General features: G+C 37.4%; 1 protein-coding gene across 1 annotated transcript in view; it reads right to left on the bottom strand.

Annotated features, from left to right (window-relative positions):
- Positions 1-22,212, bottom strand: part of NTMT2 (N-terminal Xaa-Pro-Lys N-methyltransferase 2) — a 62,469-nt gene extending 40,257 nt beyond the window's left edge. Inside the window, exons 1-2 of the mRNA XM_077779925.1 lie at positions 22,184-22,212; positions 17,460-17,499 (exon numbers count right to left, since the gene is read on the bottom strand). The gene's annotated coding sequence lies outside the window, so the exon portion shown is untranslated. The remainder of the gene's footprint in view (positions 1-17,459; positions 17,500-22,183) is intronic.
- Between the last annotated feature and the right edge of the window lie 206 nt (positions 22,213-22,418).

Here is a 22,418-nt window from a genome sequence, read left to right as displayed (position 1 = left end):
AAATTGGACAACTTAGAAGAAATGGACAAATTCCTAAACACACACTACTACCAAAATTCACACAGGAAGAGATAGAAAATCTGAACAGACCCATAACTAGTGAGGAAATCAAAACAGTTATCAAAAATCTCCCAACAAATAAGAGCCCTGGGCCAGATGGCTTCCCTGGGGAATTCTGGCAGACATTTAAAACAGAACTAATACCCATTCTTCTCAAGCTATTTCAACAAATAGAAACTGAAGGAAAACTTCCAGACTCATTTTACAAAGCCANAGGCAACCAACGGAATGGGAAAAGATAGTTGCAAATGACATATCAAATAAAGGGCTAGTATCCAAAATCTATAAGGAACTCACCAAACTCCACATCCGAAAAACAAATAATCCAGTGAAGAAATGGGCAGAATATATGAACAGACACTTCTCCAAAGAGGACATCCAGATGGCCAACAGACACATGAAATGATGTCAACGTCACTCATCAGGGAAAATCAAATCAAAACCACACTGAGTAAACACCTCATGCCGGTCAGGGTGGCTAAAATGAGCAAATAAGAGGACTCTAAATGCTGGTGAGGATGTGGAGAAATGGGCACCCTCCTACACTGTTGGTGGGAATGTAAACTGGTGCAGCCCCTCTGGAAAACAGTGTGGAGGTTCCTCAAAAAATTAACCATAGAACTCCCCTGTGACCCAGCAACAGCACTGCTAGGAATTTACCCAAGGGATACAGGAGTGCTGATGCATAGGGGCACATGTACCCCAATGTTCATAGCAGCACTCTCAACAATAGCCAAAACATGGAAAGAGCCTAAGTGTCCATCAACGGATGAATGGATCAAGAAGATATGGTTCATCTATATAATGGAATACTACATGGCAATGAGAAAGAATGAAATTTGGCCATGTGTAGCTACATGGTCAGAATTTGAGGGTGTTATGCTGAGCGAAATAAGTCAGGCAGAGAAGGACAGATACCATGTGTTTGCACATATAGGAGGATTGAGAGGAACTTAAGGGAGGGCTGTGGGGGAAGAAAGGGAAAAATAGTGGGGGAGAGGGAGGGAGGCCAGCAATGAGAGACTCTTCAATGGGGAGAACAAACTGAGAGCTGTGGGGTTGGGGAGTAAGGGCTGGGGAGTGATGGGCATGAAGGAGAGCACTTGTGGGGATGAGCACTGGGTATTATATGGAAACCAACTTGACAATAAACTATTTTTAAAGAAGAAGAAGAAGAAGGAGGAGGAGGAGGAGAAGAAGGAGAAGAAGAGTAAGACTGTGGAATGCCTGTGTGGCTCAGCCAGTTCAGTGTCTGACTTCGGCTCAGGTCATGATCTTGCAGTCAGTGAGTTGGAGTCCTGCCTTGGGCTCTGTGCTGACAGCTCAGAGCCTGGAATCTCCTTTGGGTTCTGTGCCTCCATCTCTCTCTTCCCCTCCCTGACTTGTACTCTCTCTCTCAAAAACAAATAAAGGTTTAAAAAGAAGTGTAAGGCAGAATGTGTGATAGGTAGGTAGAACCCTTAAGAAACTTAAAAAGGGAGGGATTTATTGATTCCAGAGAAAGCTAAAAATGATACAAGAATAAAAATTTAAATAATATTACATGGCATGCTATGAATGTAATTATACAATTATAACATTACAGGTAGTGAATATGAATTTAACAAAAACGTTGCAGTTCAAAGTTTACACCTTGAAAAAAAAAGTAAAGTGGATAAGGCACAGGGGTGTGAGAAATTTGAACCTTCACTGTCCACCACAAGGATGACAACAGGTAATCTCTAGAGCTGAAAAATAGCAAGAAGTGGTAATAGAAGCATATTTTTTAGAGTTAAGCTGGGAAGTGCAGAAGAAACAGCTAAGAGTTGCCTCTAGAAAGTATTACTCAGAAGAGGGTGGGTGGTTTGGGGCAGAAAACTAATGGACCTTTGGTGAATGCTTTTATCTCTACCATTAGAATATATTGACTCCTAGGGTCTAAGATGGTGCAAGCAATTTAATTGTTTTAATGTTTTATTTTGAGATCTAGAGAGTGAGCAGGGGAGGGGCAAAGAGAGAGGAGAGACCGAAAAATCCCAAGTAGTGAATCCACATTGTCAGCACAGAGCCCCAACGGGGGCTCAATCTCACAAACTGTGAGATCATGATCTGAGCTGAAATTAAGAGTTAGAGCACCCAGGGCACCACTAAGATGGTGCAACAATTTAAAGACCATATGGGGTGCTCTACGTTTCACCAATGAAACAAAGATACTTAGGGTTGGGGAGGAGATTAGCAAAGTAAGACAGGCACTTGATGGTCTTACTTCTATCCCTTTTCCATGAAGCTTCAAGGGAAAAAGCAGGTTAGAAACAAGGCAGGATAAGGGGCAGACAGCACTACTTCTGGGTGTAGCCAAGTATTTAAGGCTCTGAGGCATTCTTCATCTTACTGATGACCTATCTCCTTGATACTATGCAGTCCTTGATGGGAAACTGAATCAGTGACTTTTTCATCCTCCCTGAGGCTGACCTAAGGAGTTCCTGACCTGGGCTTAAAAATCGACCTCAGTTGTCCTGTTTTCTGATATTTCCATAGTCCTCTTCTTGCCTTAACCATCTGACGCTTATTGCTAATGTTCCTAACCGTGGCCCAGAAACTTGATGTTAATTCTCTGCATTCTTGATCTTCTTGAAGTTTGCTGCAACTGTTATGTCCTTCATGCTAGTCTGTTTCTCTGGCCAACCTGGTCACCCAATCTTGATCTTGGCTGTCACAGCTGATTAAAGATTTGGTTTAGTACTCATGATACAATTTCTGATTAACACTGCCATACGGTCCAAACCTTTTCTCCTGACAGTGTTATTACTGTGCCAGTATTGGTTGGCTTCTGCTTAAAAGTGGTGGTGGCTAGGGGCACCCGGGTGGCTTAGTCGGTTAAGCGTCCGACTTTCACTTAGGGCATGATCTCGCGGTTCGTGGGTTCGAGCCCCGCGTCGGGCTCTGTGCTGACTGCCAGCTCAGAGCCTGGAGCCTGTTTCAGAGTCTGTGTCTCCCTCTCTCTCTGACCCTCCCCTGCTCACACTGTCTCTCTCTCCTAGAAATAAATTAAAAAAAAAAAAGTGGTGGTGGCTAAACCACATATATGCATTTAAACCAGAAGACTGGATAGGCTAGATCAGATACTGGCAATAAAGAAATTGAAATGTGCTCCTGGGATGAACAAGAGGCAATTTAATAATATACCAGGTCTAGAGGATGGAAATATGTGTAATTGCTTGTTCCTTCTTAGAAAGTCCTTTTAAGGAGAGTAACTCTCTCCCTCTCTTGGAAAAACAACAAGGAAGGTATCAAAAAGTAATGAAAACAATGCTTACCTCATATTTAATATATACTGGGTTCTGGGCCTTTGTACACACTAATTTAGTTAATTCTTGCACCAACTCAGTGAGATATATATTTAATGAATAAGGAAAGTGAGATTCTGAGTGATTACATAATTTGCCCAAGGTCATTCATCTACTAGTTGAGGAGATGGGACCCAAAACAGATTATATAAGGCCAGAGACCACGATCATAACTTCAAAGATATATGACATTCCCATCAACACTAGGAATGGAAGGAGAGGAGAATTCAAACTGTCAGAGGAATGACTAGGGTTTAGATGGTACCGTTCAAATGCAAAAAGAAGTGATCTCCCTTCCTTTATCATTCAGCCGAGAACCCAAAATATCTCCCAAGAAATCAAGTGAGAATTTCAATTCCACTCAACAGTTATTTTCTTGAGTGCCTACTAATCCAAGGCTCTATAGTACAGTCTGGGGTATATGACAGTGAGTTAATACAGGCATAAATATCTGTCTTCAAGAAAGCCAGAGACATTTTAGAAGTGAAAGTATGATAGCTATTATAAAGAGGGAAGGGGAGCAAAAACCGGTGGGAAGGAAAACCAAGGGCATTTTTATGGTTTAGAACATAACAACTCTCACTTAAGAAATGGAAGTTGAGCTCAAATATAAGTGATAATATGAGTTAACTAGGCAAAGACTTTGGTCAGATATCATAAGGTAACCTAGACTCAGATGAGTGGCAAGCTCCTCTCAAGAGAGACGCGGCTGTTTTCCCCTTTGACAGAGCAGCAGGATGGGAAGGAAGCTACCACAGCCATGAGTAAGACAACAACAGTTAAATTTTTAAATGTTAAAAGGCCACATGTGGGCTGGCATGGCATTATAGGATCTTGAGAGTTCTGGACACAAGGAGGGTCTGTACATCCACTCTTTTCATAGTGTTCTCTGAGAGGTCATGAAAAGACTGAGAGCAAGATAGGAGGATAGAAAGTCATCTGCTTAGTCATAGGTATGCAGGGCATGCCTAAACCTAAGGACAGAGTGGGAAAAGTGAGCAAAGACTCTCTGTGCTCTGGACCTTGCACTGAGTATAAGGTAGTGCCTGTCTGCCACTGGAGAAGAAAAACGAGACTCGAAAGAGATTCTCTCTGAGGCTTTTGCAAGTAAGGGCTGCTTAAGTCCAAGAGCAGAGGCAGAAAACAAGATGGAATCACCTCGACCTCCCCTGTGTTCTCCCACATACATTCCAAGCCTTGCACCAAGCACTGGGCAACAGCAGTCCGATGCTGAAGGAAGAAAAGGAGCATTGAGAGAGATCCCAATCTGAAGACACAAGAACACAAGTCTCCCCAAATCCAAGGAGTAAGCAGCAGAACTGAGAAAACCTTCCTGCATCCTGGGTACTGACAAGTAGGAGACAATAGCAGTCTAATTCTGGAGAGGAGGAAGGAGCATTGAAAGAGACCCACCTTTTGGCACAGATATGTAGGCCCACTAAATTCTGAGGCCAGAGAAGGAGAATTGAGATACATGTCTGACACTCTAGGCTTTATAGTGAGTGCAAGAGAGCAACAGCCCAACATGGGGAAAATGCAAAGCCCATGGTGCCCTGAACATACTTAAAGCAACCACTAGATCCAGACCCAGTTCAATTACAAACTATGTTAACTTCATTCTGTAATTAATGACCTCACAGAAAAAGAGAAACACCCTATTCAGAGAGTAAATGTTATTTACCTCATTACATAGGATACTTCTACTCAGCATCCTGCATTCAATCAACAATTCAAGACTGTCAAAAACAAGGAAATATGACCCATCATGGAATTATAAAATGGAACAAACTGAGAGATGGCCCAGATGTTGGAATTACCAGACAGGGACTTTAAAATAATTATGTTTTTAAAATGTTTTTAAAATCTAATGGAAAAATGGACAACCTACATGAAGAGATGGGGAATTATAGCAAAGAGATTATATAAAATATTCAAATTGGAAGTCTAGAAATGAAAAAAATGTAATACTGAGGATAGATAATACTCTCAATAAGTTTATCAGCAAATTAGAAATAGCAGAGAATAGAATCATTGAACAAACCCAGAAGGATATATTGGTGAATTCTATAAAACATTTAAAAAAGAAATACTATGAATATTGTACAAACAGTTTAAAAAAGGAGGAGGAGGGGACACTTAGCAGCTGGTTTTATGAGAATGTATTACCCTGATACTAAAATCAAAGGAAAGAAAGACAAAAAAAAAACTGCGGACCAATATACCTTATGAACATAGATGCAGAATTCCTTAGCAAACATTAGCAAACTAGATCCAGCAATACATAAAAAGGATAATACACCATGACAAATGGGATTTAGCACCAGAATACAAAGTTTATTTAACACTTGAAAAACACTCAGTATAACTCTCTGCATCAACAAATTAAGGAAGGAAAGGATTATGGTTGTTTTAGTAGATGCAGATGCAGATTTCCCACATTTATGATAAAAACATTTTTTTCAGGGCGTTCAACTCTTGATTTAGGCTCAGGTCATGATCTCACCATTCCTGATTTCAAACCCCAGTCAGGCTCTGTGCTGACAACACAGAGCCTGTTTGGGATTCTCTGTCTCCTCTCTCTACTCCTCCCTGTTCTACCTTTCAAAAAATAAATAAATAAACATTTAAAAAGTTTTATCAATGTAATTACAGAAGAAAACATTTGCAACCTTATAAATGACATATACAAAAACCTTGCTATTAATATTATGCCTAATAGTGAAATAGTGAATGCTTTCCCCCCATGACAAAATAAAGAAGTCCACTCTAAGCACAAAAGATCTAGCTAGTACAATAAAACAAAAGAAAAAAATAATTAAAATGGAAAAATGAAAATTGTATCTTCAAATGACACGACTACATACATAAAAACTCCTAAGGTACCTAGAGGCACCTGGGTGGCTCATTTGGTTGAGCATCTGACTCTTGATCTCAGCTCAAGTCTTGATCTCAGGGTTATGAGTTTGAGCCCCACGTTGGACTCTGCACTGGGTATGAAGCCTACTTATAAGAAAAAAAAAGAAGAAGAAGAAGAAAGAAAAAGGTATTTATACGAAAACTACTAGAATTATAAGTGATTTTAACAATTTTGCATGATACAAAGTCAATATATAAAATCAACTGCATTTCTATGTAGTAGCAATGGATAATTAGAAAAATATTTTGAACAGTACTATTTACAATAGCATCAAGAAACATTAAAATGTTAGGAATAAATTTATCAAAGATGTATAAACCTTCTTTTCTAAAAAGTATAAAACACTGCTGAAAGAAATTAAAGTGGGCCTAAAGGAAGACATACCAAACATAGGGAATTTGTCAATCCATGCCATCATCACCATATTGATTTAGGTTCAATGAAATTCCACTCAAAATCCCAGAAGGTGGGTTGCCTGGGTGGCTCAGTCAGTTAAGCATCTGGCTCTTGGTTTCTGGCTCAGGTCATGATCATGGTTTCCAGATCAGGTCATGATCTCCCATGATCAGGCTCTGTGCTGACAGTGCAGAGATACTTTGGGATTCTCGCTCTCTCCCTCTCTCTCTGTCCCTTCCATGATCTTGTTCTCTCTCTCTCTCTCTCTCTCAAAAATAAATAAATAAACTTCAAAAAATCCCAGAAGGTGATAGATAGATAGACAGACAGACAGATAGATAGATAAACTGATTATAATCTGTATATGAAAATCAAAGGACATTAGAATAGTCAAAACAATCTTGAAAACAAAACAGCATTGGAGAACTCATAATACTCAGTTTCAAAACTTTTCTTTCCCAACGGTACAAGAGGGTTTCTTTTTCTCTATATCCTTGCCAACACTTGTTTCCTATGTTTTTTATTTTAGCCATTCTGACAGGTCTGAAGTGATATCTCATTGTAGTTTTTATTTGCATTTCTCTGATGATGAGTGATGTTGAGCATCTTTTCACGTGTCTGTTGGCCATCTGGGTGTCTTCTTTGAAGAAATGTCTGTTCATTTCTCTTTCCCACGTTTTAATTGGATTATTTATTTTGGGGGTGTTGAGTTGTATTTCTTTATATATTTTGGATACTAACCTTTATTAGATATGTCATTTGCAAATATCTTCTCCCATTCAGTAGGTTGCCTTTTTTGTTGACTGTTTGTTTTCCTCTGCAGAAGCTTTTAATTTTGATTCAGTCCCAATAATTTATTTTTGCTTTTATTTCCCTTGCCTCAGGAGACATATCCAGAAAAATGTTCATATGGTTGATGTCAAAGAAATTACTGCCTGTGCTATTTTAATGATATTTACGGTTTTAGGTCTCATATTTAGGAAATAAACAATGGGGATAAGGAGTGCACTTGTACTGAGCATTGGGTGATGTATGGAATTGTTGAATCACTATACTGTACACCTGAAATTACTATAGCATGGGATATTAACTATGCTGGAATTAAAAAGAAATAAAATAGTAATTAAAAAGAATACATATATGTATAGCAACTTTTTATAGTAATTAAAAAAGAATACACACATATTGCAATATATATGGCAACTTTTTAAAGCTACAGTAATCAAGGAAGTGTGATAGTGGCAAAATGATAGAGAATAGAATAGAATGGAGTCCTAAAATAGACCCACACATGTGTAGTCTAGTGATTTTTACAAGTGCACCAAAACAATTCATTTGGGAAAGGAAAATTTCATCAACAAATGGTTCTGGAATAACTGGATATCCATATCATAAAAAATGAAAATCTTATAAAATGTTACTTTATTAGTCAGGATTCCCCAGTGAAACAAAACTAATAGGATTGTAAGATAGGTAGATAGATGGATAGATAGATAGATAGATAGATAGATAGATAGATACTGATTTTAAGCAATTGGCTCATTCAGTTATGGAAACTGGAAAATCTAAAATCTGCAGGGTTGGCAGGAAGATTGGAAACACAGGGAAAAGTCAGTGTTGCAGTTCCAATCCAAAGGCTATTTGCTGGCAGAGGTCAGTCTTTTCTATTTAGGCCTTCAACTGATTGATGAGAAGGGCCCACATAATGGAGAGCAACCTTCTTTACTCAAAGTCCATTAGTTTAAAGTTAAGGTCATTGAAAAACCCCCTCACAGAAGTATCTAGAATAATTTTTGACCAAGTATCTGAGCACTGTGGCCCACGCAATTTGACACGTAAAATTAACTATCGCAGTTACCTTTTCAAGATTATGAGAGGAATCGCATAATACAACTATTTTAACAAGATGATCTGACTGCTGACTGAAAATAGACTATAAGGTGACAAGTGTGAACTCAGGCTACCAGTTAGGAAACTACTATATTAACTCAGATATCATTAAGATTCAACCCAAGTTGTTAGCAATGGAGCAGTGAAAGGTCATCAGATTCCAGATATAGTTTGAAGGTAAAGCTAATAGAGTTTCTCAACAGAGTGGATGTGAGATGTAAAATAAAGAATCAAGGATAAATTAAAAGTTTGGGGTCCAAACTACTGGGGGGATGAAGTATCCCACACCTGATGGAAAAGACTGTGAGTAGAGCAAGTTTTGCCAAAACCTTCAGGACTTTAAGATGTCAGATATATAAGTGGAGATGTTGAGGAAGTAGTTGGGTTCATAATTCTGGACTTCATAAGGGATGTTAGAGATATAAATTTGGGAGTTATCAGCATACAAATAGAATTTAAAGCCCAGAAGGTAGAGTAAATGAAAAAGAACTGAGTATGGATAGAGAAAAATACCAAAATATCCTAGGCATTGCAAATTTAAGAAGTCAAAACATAAGTATTGCTCAGATTCAGTAAATAATTTTTAAATAAAATGAAATTTTTATTAGAAAACCATCTTTTAATAAGATAGATTGAACTTCATTTCAATTACTTAATATATCTGTAGATAAATAATTTACAACTAAAGTGAAACAGGGCTGATCATAAATTCTATTACAATTTCTTTTAATAGGTGTAGACATTGAGAAACAGTTCTCATGCTATGGGAATGCAAGTTTTATTACACTATATCTATATATTTATTTATACTTATTATATAAATAAAAAATCCTATATGACCTATTATCAAACTATTTTAATTAGATATTAGCTAATTTTTTACTTTATCTTCCCTCTATTTTGTTGTGAGCAAAAAAAGTGGAAATTTTTTTTGCAGATGAAGCCGTTACTCAGGAGAAACTATTTACTCAACATTATATTAATATTTCAAATAATTCTATTGATTGGAGTCATAGAGATATTTTTACCCCAGAAAAAGCTGAATCATAATATTATGCTGAATAGGATATCTAGATTGGGAAATGAGGAAAAAAACAACAGTGAAAAAAGAAGGTAAGCACCTATTCCAAGACAGATGCTTTGTCAGGCAGATCAATTTTGAGAAAAAATATATGTCAAAATCAAAGGTCTGGTTATGTATTCCTTTAAATTTTTTTCAGGCATTTTACCCCTAAGAAGGTCTTCACTTACTATCCAGGGTTTCTGTATTCTAGTTCAAGAGTAGCATAAAAGGTGAAAAGCCTTAGAATCCAGACCCAATTTGAAATAGTGATAACAAAATCTTCCATTGCATAGAAAGTTTTAGTTCATAAAATGTGTTTATATTCATTATCTCAATATATTCCTTCAGCAATCAGGTGAGATAAGTAAGAGAAAAGAACAGAACAAAAAAACCTTAAAATATGGCTTTATATGGTCTCCTTTAAAATGTTTTGGCAACAGTGTTTGAAAGATTTGTTCTTTTATTTCCTCTCTACTATATTCAGATACTATTATCCAATGATTTTCACCTAAACAGAATCTGGAAGAAATATATATATATAGTGACATTCAATACTTCCACATTGCAGTTCCATTTAGGCCTAAGCTACATGCACATATAAAAATATTCATCCACAAGTAAAGCTAACAAATAGAAAAAAATGTATCTCAAAATTAATAACATCAGGTCCACTTAACTCAGAATTTTCCTACTCTAAGCAGCTTTTCTCACTTCTTACTATAAGTATTAAAACTATGTCTGAAAGTTAAAAGTTATCCAATAAGTAGATCTGAGGATGAATATCAATGTACACAGTAAATCTGATTTTGTTCAATGAGGTTCCCTGCCTCTCATGCTTACTGGTACATGTATCATGATTTTCTTGACAAAGCCTTAATTTTATGAAGTCATCTACAGTACTTCCATGATGAGTTGTGATAAGAGTGATGGATAACTACACTCACATTTTAAGTCCCTGAACAAAAATGGGAAGATTCAGAAATGATTAACTTCAATCTACTCTGTGATTAGAAACACTAGCTAGAAATGATAAGTGTTGTGGGCATTGATAGCATTACCTATTGGCACATGTTAAAACATAATGTCTGAAATAAATTAAAATTGCACTAGACAAGCACTGATTTAATTTTATATTGTGTAAGACCATATGGCTGAGATCATTGTATGCAATTTAACTCTTCAGCACCATGGTCAGCATCTATTTTGCCTATAAGTTTCTGCATAGGCTAGCAATAAATACAGGTATCATTTGCTTTCAGAGGTTAAGGAATCCTTAGGCCAGTCAATCAACTAGTCATTTAATACCTGAATTTTCTCTATTGCCGTTGAGACTCTGGCTTGGATGATCGGCAACTTTCTATGGTTATAATAATATATACACTTTGCTAATGCCATTAACATAAACAAAAAACCAGGACTAATGTAATGCTAAAGCTCAAAAGTAATATTTATTCTAAATACATAACCTGGCTTTAGTGTCCAGGATTAGTGTCATTGATTTACTGATATTACTTCTTACTATAAGCCTCCATTGAGGTGAACTGCTCTGGGTTTCTAGGAAGTGAAATAGGCTGAGAAGGAAAAAAAAACAAGTATGTGGAAGATAAAACCCTTTATCTCAAATAATTCATAGTGTGTGGTACAGACAAGATTGCATCCAGCTATAACACTGTAATAAATTCTATAATCTCGATAAAAGTGCTAAGGGAGAAGGAGCAATTCATTTTATGTTGAGAATCAGTACCTATTTCCCTAGGATGAGTAAGTGGCACTGAAAGACGAGTCAGAATTTTAGAGAATAACAAGTAAAGGAAGAGAAATCCAGGGAAAGCAACCTATATGAGCTAAGTTACAGAGTACTGAAAATACACGGTGTTTGGTGTTTTAGAAACAGTCTTATATGACTTAAATAAAGAATGTGTGGTGAGGTAGACTGAGAAGGTAATGAGAAGCCAGATTAGAAAAGTCTTCAAATGGCTTATAACATATACAAATTCAGTTACTATGCTGAGCTTTTAGTTTTGCAGTGCTGGTGCAGAAATATGTGTGGTAATTAACTAGTATCCTAAAGAGTGAACACTGAAGAGATCAGTAAATCAAAATGTCCTGCTGGACACATCAGAGAAATTTTGGTTAGCTCAATTAAAAGGAACTTTTTGCTTATTTTTAGCCAGAATTTCTCCAAATTGGGTCTGGTCATTTGGGAGGTTTGCTCATGTGGGAAGAACTCACAGTTAATTGATCTGTGGAGTTCCAAAGTTGCTTAAAAGTAGCAGCAAGAGCAATAGGAAGTAGTGGCTTACTTAGCATAATTTAACAAGAACTAGAAAGTCTCCTATCCACCAAAGTAGATTTCCTCTACTCAGGTGTCTTGGTTCCTAAAATTATACAATTCATTCTTTTGTTATATTCCTCTTTAACATCTTGATATTAATTACTGTAAGATATATTCTTTTTTTAAGTTTATTTATTTATTTTGACAGAGAGCATGGCAGAGAGAAACAGAGAGTGGCAGAGAGAGAGGGAGAGAGAAGCCCAAGGAGCTACACACTGTCAGTATAGAGCCTGATGCAGTGCTGGATCCCACAAACAGTGAGATCATGACCTGAGCCAAAATGAAGAGTCAGGCACTCAACTAACTGAGCTACCCAGGTGCCCCCTATAAGACACATATTCTTAACCATGAAAGAGGCCTGCTACAAAACCATGAAGACACTGAATGGGTCCCAGTCCTGAAAATACACTTGGTATATAAAATATATCAAACATCAAATTTCAATAAAGTAAATAAACATTTACTGAGTAACTACTGTGTATCAGGAACCCTGGAATAAACTAAATTAATAAAGCATGAATCCTTTCTTTGAAGAGTTTGCACTTAATTGGGAAAAATAGATGTTAAAAAATAATTCCAATAAAATATAGAATGTGCTCTGATAAAAATAAAACAGGGTTCTGTGGATACTTACTTTAACCCTGTCAGGAGGCTTGGGCAATGGTTCATGGAGGAAGCAATACTAAGCTACTTCTTAAAAAGTTGTTCTTTAAAATAACGAGAGTGGGAAGGAATAATCTAAGTAGAGAAAATAGCATAAGCAAATGCACACCTATAAAACAGCATCCTTTGTATAAATAACAATATGCAGGGTGGGCTTTTTTCTGTATTATAAAGTCCTAGATAGGTTGTTTGAATGCAGGAGATCCTAAAACATGGACAAATTCAGATTACTCTTTGTTTGCCAATAATGTAAGTTTTATTATGGTGATCCTTACATTTTGACCTGCAAATTTGTTGGCCAACAACTTCTCCAGAATCAAGCCCAACATTACACTTATTTATTTATTTATTTATTTATTTATTTATTTATTTATTTAAATGTGTATTACACTAGTAGCAGGGGAAAGAATTTTAAAAAGCAGCAACTGAAAAACTTAAATGACAATATTATTTTATATTTAATGGACAGAAGATATGAACAGACACTTCTCCAAAGAGGATCCAGATGGCAAACAGACACATCAAACGATGCTCAGCGTCCCTTCTCATCAGGGAGATACAAATCAAAACCACCNGTGCTATATGGAAACCAACTTGACAATAAACTATTAAAAAAAAAAAGAATCAGTATCAGGATGCCATTATCTGCATAGGGAAATGTATGTTATTTTAAGCCCAACTTTAATAAAGATTGACCATTCTCCTATTAAATGGACGGTGCACTCCACAAGTAGTTCAACCTTTATTAAAGAGATTTCTTGAAATAAATGATTTCTAAAAATGAGAAGGAGAAAACTCAAACAAAAAGGACTCAAGTGCATTGGTCCTAGTGAAGAGAGAAAAGAGTTTAATTCACTCTTTATGGGCTTAATTGAGGATGTATTTACTGAACACCTCTGATATGTTTGGTGCCATTTTCAGAGCTAGTAAAAAACAAAAATAAAATATTTTGATGGCTCAAAAAATAGTCTAGACACAGGCAGTCACAGGAAAATTATGTGCTTTTAACAGCTACAAAATCAGACAAAAATATCAGTTGATTTTATTTGAGAAATTGAAGGGTTAGGAAGTTGATGACATTAAAGCTGAGTCTAAAATGAGTTCATCAGGTGAACAAATATAGGAGGAAGAAGGAAATTCATGGAATTTCAAAGTGTATTTTTATTTGGGCCCTTCCCCAAGTAATGGGGTATGGCTAGAAGTATTCCACACAGGGTTATATATGATATGATGAGTGTAACTATTCTGTAATGGAAATTTATCTATAGTTCCTAAACAAGGATGTAATAAGATCTGTGTTTAGAAAGAAAGGTTTATCAGCAAATAGAAGATTAGTTAGAGGTGAGGGAACCATTTAGAAGACAATTTTAATTGCTGACGTTGGTTCCATTTCACTAATGGACATTGCTTCTTTTGTACTTGCTATTTTCTCTGTGCCCTGACATCCCCTCTATGGTGAGTTCAGCCCAGCACTTTCTGAGGCAGTGAAAACTCATTGCCCACTAGACTATAAAACAAATGAAGGTGGGGACTGGGCCAATCTCGTTCACCATCTATAGCCTGGCACATACAAAGTTCTCAATAAATCCTGGTTCAATGGATGAACGAATTTAGAAGTGTTTAAGGGAGAGAATCATCATGATTCAGTGATCAATTACATATGAGGGATGTGAAAGTAGAAGGAATCAAAAGTGATTCCAATAACTGAGAAAAGTAATTCATATGAGAGAATTCTTAAAGAAGAGAATATAGGTTTCTCTTGGGGCATGGTGACAATGTGGAATAAAGCAAAAAGAAGGTGAGAACAAGGTGAAATTTAGGGGTAAATCAAAAGAAGTTCTCATAATAATGGGTGGCAGCACCTAGGAAATATTATTTCAAAGGATTCATAATTTAGGAACCATGATGGACTGAATGACTAACTTGAAATTCTAGGGAGTGGCCTGGGTAGGCAATTTTAACTTGAATTGAATTTTTTCCTGATTCTCACCAAAAGGAATTTGGGTTTCTTTGGGAAGAGTCTAAGACACAAAGTCTAATCGACCTGGAAGGGACAGGGTGGAGTTTACTAAAAAAGAGTCTCAAATCCAAATGGAAAGACAAAACTAAACAAAACAAAGCTGGCTTCTACAACTGTGATGTGTAATTGTAAATGACCTCTCCATATTTCAGCTAGAATTCTGGGACTTTCATGCTGGAGTGTGATACTAGATTGGTCATATGATGAACAATATGATTCCTTTTGAAATATTCTTAAAAATGTCCTTTAATAGAGAAAGGGAATTTGACATCATAGACTATTCCATCCTGTGTGTAGTAGCAATGGAAAGAACCAGCTGCAAAAATGTGAAGGTTTTCTAGTAGCCAATGTCTAACACTAAAAACCAGAAAAGTTAACTCCAGAATCTCAAGTGACATAAATTTGCTTCTTGTTCTGCTATATCAATTTGATAAATACACAGAATAAAGTTCTTTTTTTAAAATTTACATTCTGAACACTTCACGTGGTTCAGCCTTTGGTAGACTTTCAGGAGAAATTCTGAGTGTTATCTTCCTTTTCAAATGTAGAGGTATGGTCATAGTCACTTGATTTTTTTACCCCTTACAACCCATATGTTGAAGCACCAGCCGTCAGTATATCTGTATTTGGAGCTGGGGCCTCTAGGAAAGTGATTAGATTAAGTTAGGTCATTGGGAAGGGTCCTAATCTTGGTGACACTGATGTCGTTAGAAGAACAGTGCCAGGAAACTCCGTCTTTCTCTCTCTTTCCATATGAAAGCGTCTTGGAAATACCATAAGAGGATTCAGTGAGAGGTGGTTGTTTATAAGCCAACAAGAGTGTCCTCATTAGGAACCAACCCTATTTGACCTTGACTGGGATTTCTAGCCTCTAGAACTGTGAGAAAATTAATGTCTGCTGTTTAAGTCACCCAGCCTGTGGGATTTTGTTATGTAAATCCAAGGAGACTCATACTTCTTGTAAATAATATGCTCAAGGCCTCTGTCCAAATTTCAAGGTTTTTCTTGTTTTGCTTTGTTTTGTTTACAGTTCCAAGTATTTTAAAAGCTGGTAATCCGAGCTCAGAGCCTGGAGCCTGTTTCAGATTCTGTGTCTCCCTCTCTCTCTGACCCTCCCCTTCTCACATTGTCTCTCTCTCTCAGAAATATATTTTTTAAAAAGTTAAAAAAATTTTTTTAATTTTAAATTTATTTTTATATAAATTTAAATTTATTTTAAAAAGGTAAAAAAATAAAAGCTAGTAATCCAACTAGATAAGAAAAATGTACATGAAACAGAAAAAGACAACAGATGATAAAATGTTCAATTCAATATAGTCAAATGCTAGGAAGAAGACATTATTGGAGATTTCATAGAAGACTGAAGATCTGGTACAACTTTGACTAGATAGTAAAAAGATGGCCAGGTGGAGATGGTGGAGAAAATATCTAAGAAAGAGCAGAAACAAGCCTGAACGATTGGGCAGAAGGCTCTTATATTTTAGGAGAGAACTGGGATCTGAAGTTGGGTTTAGTGAAGTACGGGAGGCTAGTTGTGGTTTGAGATGATGAGCCTTGGGCAGGTGCAGCAGGAGAAGAGGATCACAGTTGAACTCCACGCCGCCCCTGAGGCAACAGTGGAAATTGGGCTATGTCTGGCAGAATGGAGCACCTTCACCACAAAAGCCAGGGGCAGGCTGATGCCTCACCATCCCTAATTCAAGGAACCTCTCTGGGACATGAGTTTTACAAGAGGGTCCTTCACTAAAAAGAAGTGTCTAATAGCTGTAGCCATGGTCCACAGTTAGAAAACTCTTTAGGAATAGGAAACAAAAACAGCTAGAGGGAGGCCTAGAGTCTACAAAAGGAGTGGGTGCCAAAGGGTATGAAAATGTACCCAGGATTTGTTTAGTTTAGATCAGGTATGGCGGGGCCAACAGATCCCGAAGATGACTGCTATTGAAAACACAGCTTATTAGCTACACTTCTCAAAAGTAAGGGGCTTTTCATGGCTTGCAGAGCCACATGAGGAAGCACTTGGGTCTGTTAGGAGGCAGAAGGAAAAAAGGCAAAATTATGGGCGAGAGACTTGATTTGGGTTTTTGAGGGAAGGAATGAATGAAGCAGGGTAGGTGCACTGCATAGTTTAGGACTGGATATTCTGAATAATCTCAGTAGGTAGGGTTGGTGCTTGGTTGTCTAGTACCTGGCCAAAGGCTGAGTTAGGGCAGGGAGCCTACTGGCCTGGTGTGTGAAAATTTGAAAATGGAGAGGATTGGAGGTATGAGCTCTGACTGGTTGGTGTGTATATCAAAGGTGTGCTCATAGACCAGATGTTTGGTATCTCTAGGAACTAGATAACCTCTGGAGGGGCAGTCCATCCCGGGTCCCCGAGCCACCCAAGATATCAAATACAGAAAATAAAAAATATGATTAATATAAAAAACAGTTTAATATACATAGGATGAAAGAGTGAACTGAAGGAATAATTAAGAGTCAGAGGCAACATGAAACTGATATCTGGATCTTGAAACACTTGATTTAGCCATGTAGGTTCAGAATAGATAGATAGATAGATAGATAGATAGATAGATAGCTTTTTCTTCCTGTTTTCTTAAAGGGGGCACAGCATTACCAAGCTGAATTTGGGGAGAGACCCTAGGTAGTTAGGTAAAATAGAAATAGATTCAAAGAACCGCATTTCCAGAAATTTATGAAGTCATTTAGGCCCAAGTATGACTTGGTATGACTGGGGTGAAACAATGCACCACCAAATTTATAGTTACTATATCAGCTCTCACTGTACTTACCTCTCATTCTCCGGCCCAGTAACTTTTCAGTTCTGAAGACCTATTTAAAACAGACATGATTTTAAAACACATTCCATTAACAAGCTCTGGTTTGAATAAATTTCTTTGTATAAGTAATGGTACTTTGTGCTTGATTTGTTTAAAAACTATTTAAAATCCCTTGAACCTCAAATGTATTCCTATGTCTTAATGCCACTCTCATTTATGGAAATACACATAAAGGAGCAGAAATATTTCATTTCATTTCTTTCTTTGCTTTTTGAGCCCACAGAGCAAGCTAATTTTGCTCCTTTAAGCAAAGTGACAATTTTTGATACAGATTTATTTAATTTTAAAAAATTACTTAGGGCAATCAAACACAAGCAGTAATGAGAAACATACGCGAAGCTCCACATTTCCGAGAACATAAGCAAAGCAACATTCCGATCAACTTGGGGTCAGGTTTCCTGGACTGTTTCTGCGCCTGCGCAATCGGAGAGCTTGGGAGGTTGAGCGTAGGTGTGGGACCCTTCGTGACTGTGAGTATATCTGCACATGTTGTGAAAGCCTGGCTTCCACTGCACCTCCCAGCAGCCTAGAGAAGCGATCTTTTACATGTAGCAGGACACACTCCGGGATATTAACACTCTACCGTTTCCAAGAGCCTCTGTTCACACCTGCTCCAGAGTAAACACCATGAAAGAAGGAGCCTCAAGCTGCTAAAAAGCACACAAAGCAACAAGGAGAAACAGTTCCAAATCTCATAAAAATGGAAAATGTTTCAAGAACAACTGCCCGTTTGTTCAAAGGGTGCCCACAGAGCAGGAGGGTAAATAAATCTCAGTACCTGTTAGATTTATAGGCAAATAACCATTATCTACTACGTGTAGATGAGTGAATGATAATTTTATGCAAACCACAATAAGTAAATTCAAACAGTATGAACTAAGCCTGCACAGTAAGAGCAGGAAGTTCAAGGAAAGAAAAATAAGGAAACAGTATTTTCTGTGTGGTGTATCACCAACCTGGGAAATCCATTATAGAGCCAAAAACTGGAAAAGGATTTTATAAAAGCGCTGGCTTAAAATAGAACTATAAATCCCTTAGGACTTGTGTAGTGATTTCATACCTTAAGCAAAACTCTACTCCCCATGATCTAATTACTGATTGGCTTTACATAGAGGATTATGGAGAATTAGTAAACTGGAATGTTTATATGACAGAGTATACAGTATAAATTCCTTGGGAGACTTCATGGTGCATTTAAGTTTTGAATAAATCTATTTCAGTCAAGTATCATCAATAGCTAAGCACTCTAACCAATGGAGGTTAGAACTTTAGGGACCAGTGTCTGAGAGCTACATAGTTTTCTATTCAAAATTTGCTTTTAGAAGATTTTTCAGAAGCAGAATGTTCAACTTTGGCCTAATTGAAATCTCTTTAAATTCTGTGGATTTTAAGTTTGAAAGTGAAATCAAGGTTTTTCAGATTCAGATTTCACTGACTCCTTATCACATGTGGTTTTCTAGGTAGTTGTAGATGATAAGAAAGGAGGCTTTTAAAGGATTATATAAAATGTCTATAAATTGATTCATTAAAATAAGGGGACAATTTACTTCTAACAAACCATATTTTAATGAGGCATGTGTCAAAGAATCTAACATTTGTTGATTCCATTTGAAAAGAATTTGAGCATAAAAACATAGTGGAAAGTGTTCTTTAGAGCAAGATGACTATAGGTTTTAGTAAAGTTAATTTTGTTTAAATTTGTTTAAAAGCTCTAGTGACTTCACATTATGGGGCAGTAGCATAGCATATTAAAGGAGTTAGCAGAAGCTTTGAGGTCAGAAATAACTGGGTTTAAATACAGGTTCTGGAAGGAATGAGGAGAATTGGAGAAAGAAAGGAAAGGAAAGAGGTTGGGAAGAAGAGGGGAAGAAGGGAAGAACCTGCATTAGGCAGGTTCTCTGTACCGGCATAATCAAGATGCTTTATGTATACATTTATCTTTAGCTGCTTGCTGTGTGATCTTGGGCAAATAACTTTATCTCCTTGGGCTTCAGATTCCCTAGAGTATATTCTAGAATGATGGTAGTGGCAGCATAATTTGGAGGGGGGGGGGTCCTTCCAAATCACATTAGAAAGACAGCATCTAGGGGCACCTGGGTGGCTCAGTTGGTTAAGCATCCAACTCTTTCGGCTGAGGTCAAGATCTCACAGTCGTGAGATGGAGCGCCACAATAGGCATGAAATCTGCTTAAGATTCTGTCTCCCTCTCTCTCTGCCCCTCCCTTGCTAGATTTTATATCCAGTAATATTGAACTTCAAGTACTAAAAGGATAGACAACCGTTATTAACAGGCAAATCCTCAAGGAGTATTGTTCCCATGAGCACTTCCTAAAAAATATACTCAAGAATGAGCTTCAAGCAACCAAAATGACTACAAACACATTGAATAAGCACTGATAGCATTGAGCACTGGTGGTTACTGACAGCAAAAAGAAGCGAGCACCAAGCACTGTTCCCTGAGTGAGTAATACGACACTACTTATTATCTTGCCAAAGGAGTCAGACATGAGTTTGATCAAGCTTCCAGATTTAGCTGCAAATTAGTACAAAATATATTTTTTCAGGAGAAAGATAATAAACCCCTTCATAAGCATGTGCTCAGCAAATCCAGAATGTGGAAAATCTAGAGGTAAAAATCTGCCGGCTCCTCAATAGTTATAATGTAAGGAAAAGAAGGGGATAGAATAGAAATTTGTAAATTAATAGAGATTTAAGAGATATCAAGTTTTTAAAAATGGGCAAAATCTAACTATAGTATCTAGGGATACACAAGCAAGGATGTGGCTGCTGTCACACTCAGGGTAATGAGTACTTTTGGAGGTAAGAAAGGCGCTCATGTTGGGAGGAGCTTCTGAGGTGGCTGGGAAAGTTCTACATATCCATCTGATAGCAAGGGTGTTTGTGATATAATTCACTAAGATCTGCACCTGACTTGTATGGCTGTCTATATCTGTGTTACTTTATAACAAAAAGGTAAAAATAAGTCAGGAAAATTTTACAAAACTAATCTGAGCTCTGCTCTACTCTATCTACTTCCTCATTTGTAAAATGTAATTTTCCCTTTTATAATTGTGCTTCTGTTAGGACCTACCCCATAGGATGCCCTTGAAAAATATTCATCCCCCTTCCCTCCAATATGACTAAATGGGTTTTTTTTTTTAATTTTAATGTTTATTTATTTTTGAGAGAGACAGAGTGAGAGCAAGCAGGAGAGAGGCAGAGAGAGAGGGAGACACAGAATTTGAAGCAGGCTCCATGTTCCAAGTTGTCAGCACAGAGCCTGACATGGGCTTGAACTCATGAACCGTGAAATCATGACCTGAGCTGAAGTCGGATGCTCAACTGACTGAGCCACTCAGGTGCCCCTGTATAGATTTTTAATGCAATAGAACAAATTTACCTTTGAGCCAGCAGAAAGCAATGGAATAGAAATGAAATAAATGTAAATGAGGGTGGAAGTAAATAAAGGACAATCATCCAATCTTCCTCTCCTTGACTACTCTCTCCGTGAGGGACAGTATTATTTAAGAGAAAAAAATGCAAAAGCCCCAATTTCTATGTAGTCTCCACCCCAATGGCCTACATGCAAAAAATTAAATGCAAAACTTTATGACAAAGTTTAAGAGTAAGTTTCAATTTATTTTGTGATTTCTCTCCTTGTTTATTAGTCACTCAAAACTCATTTACTGAGAGCATTTCCTGTGGCCTGTTTTGCTTTTTCTTTGCTATGAGTTAGTGGACCAGCAAAATTAAAAAGTAGAATATGAGTTTCTTTAGCTGATATTTGACTTTCCGGTTCAAGTTTTTCAGATTTATTAAATTTTAATGATAGTATAAACTCAAATGTATAGGAAACCAAATAATCTTAGGATCAATCCTGGCCCCCAATCTCAAGGTCTACAAACAAAAGGCATTCTGAGAACCATGGAAATATATTAATAAAGTAAAATAAAATAATCTTGCTAAAAAATGTTTTTAATGTTTCCTTAGTTCACACGGAGGAATTTCCCATCAGCTTGTCCACTTGGTTACGGTGACAGAGTTCAGTGAGGATAAGACAGAAAAGGGACTAGACTCGGCTCCCCTCAACCCTGACCACAAATCCAGCATTCTTTGGATGACTCCACAAGGGAAACAAGCAAACAAAAAAACACCTAAAACTCTATGTCCTTGGGAGGATGTTTACTATGGAGATTAGGAAAGACCAGATTAAACCAAGTTTGCACCAAGGTGGACCCCAGTACCGAACTTTCACTGATTTTTCTCCTCATTGTAGGAAAAATCACACCTAGGGTAGAGGTTGGAACATGTTAATTAGACATGCAGTTAACGTGAAGAAACATGCCTTTCCTTTAAATGCACAGGTGCTGAGGCGCCTTGGGTGGCTCAGTCGGTTAGGCGTCCAACTTCAGCTCAGGTCATAATCTCATGGTATGTAGGTTTGAGTCCCACATTGGGATCTGTGCTGACAGCTCAGAGCCTGGAGCCTGCTTCAGATTCTGTGTCTCCCTCTCTCTCTGCTCCTCCCCCACTAACACTCTGTCTCTCTCTCTCTCTCAAAAATAAATAAACATCAAAAAATTTTTTAAATAAATACACACATGCTGATAAATCCCCATTTCTACTTGCTTAGGTATCACCCTTTTCCCACCTAAGTTTCTTTTTAAAAACTTTACCTTTCCTCGGAGAGTCAGCCTGAGGATTCTGGCCTTTGTGCTGCCTCCCCGTGCTCAAGCATACACTCCCAGTAAAGCCTTGCATGAAACTCCTATTTGGCCTCTTGTCAATTTCTGTTGCTTCGAAAGCACAAGGGCCTGGTTTGGTATCAAGGAAGTGACTGAAAAAGAAATATACATCACCATGCCCGGAGGAGAAAGATTCAGGGAAGTGGACACACGGGGTTTTCCTTAC

The sequence above is a fragment of the Crocuta crocuta genome, unplaced genomic scaffold (genome assembly GCF_008692635.1).
Source record: "Crocuta crocuta isolate KB4526 unplaced genomic scaffold, BGI_CrCroc_1.0 scaffold322, whole genome shotgun sequence".
Taxonomy (NCBI): domain Eukaryota; kingdom Metazoa; phylum Chordata; class Mammalia; order Carnivora; family Hyaenidae; genus Crocuta; species Crocuta crocuta.
Note: the sequence above shows the minus strand (reverse complement) of the source record. Positions and strands in the feature narration are given on the sequence as shown.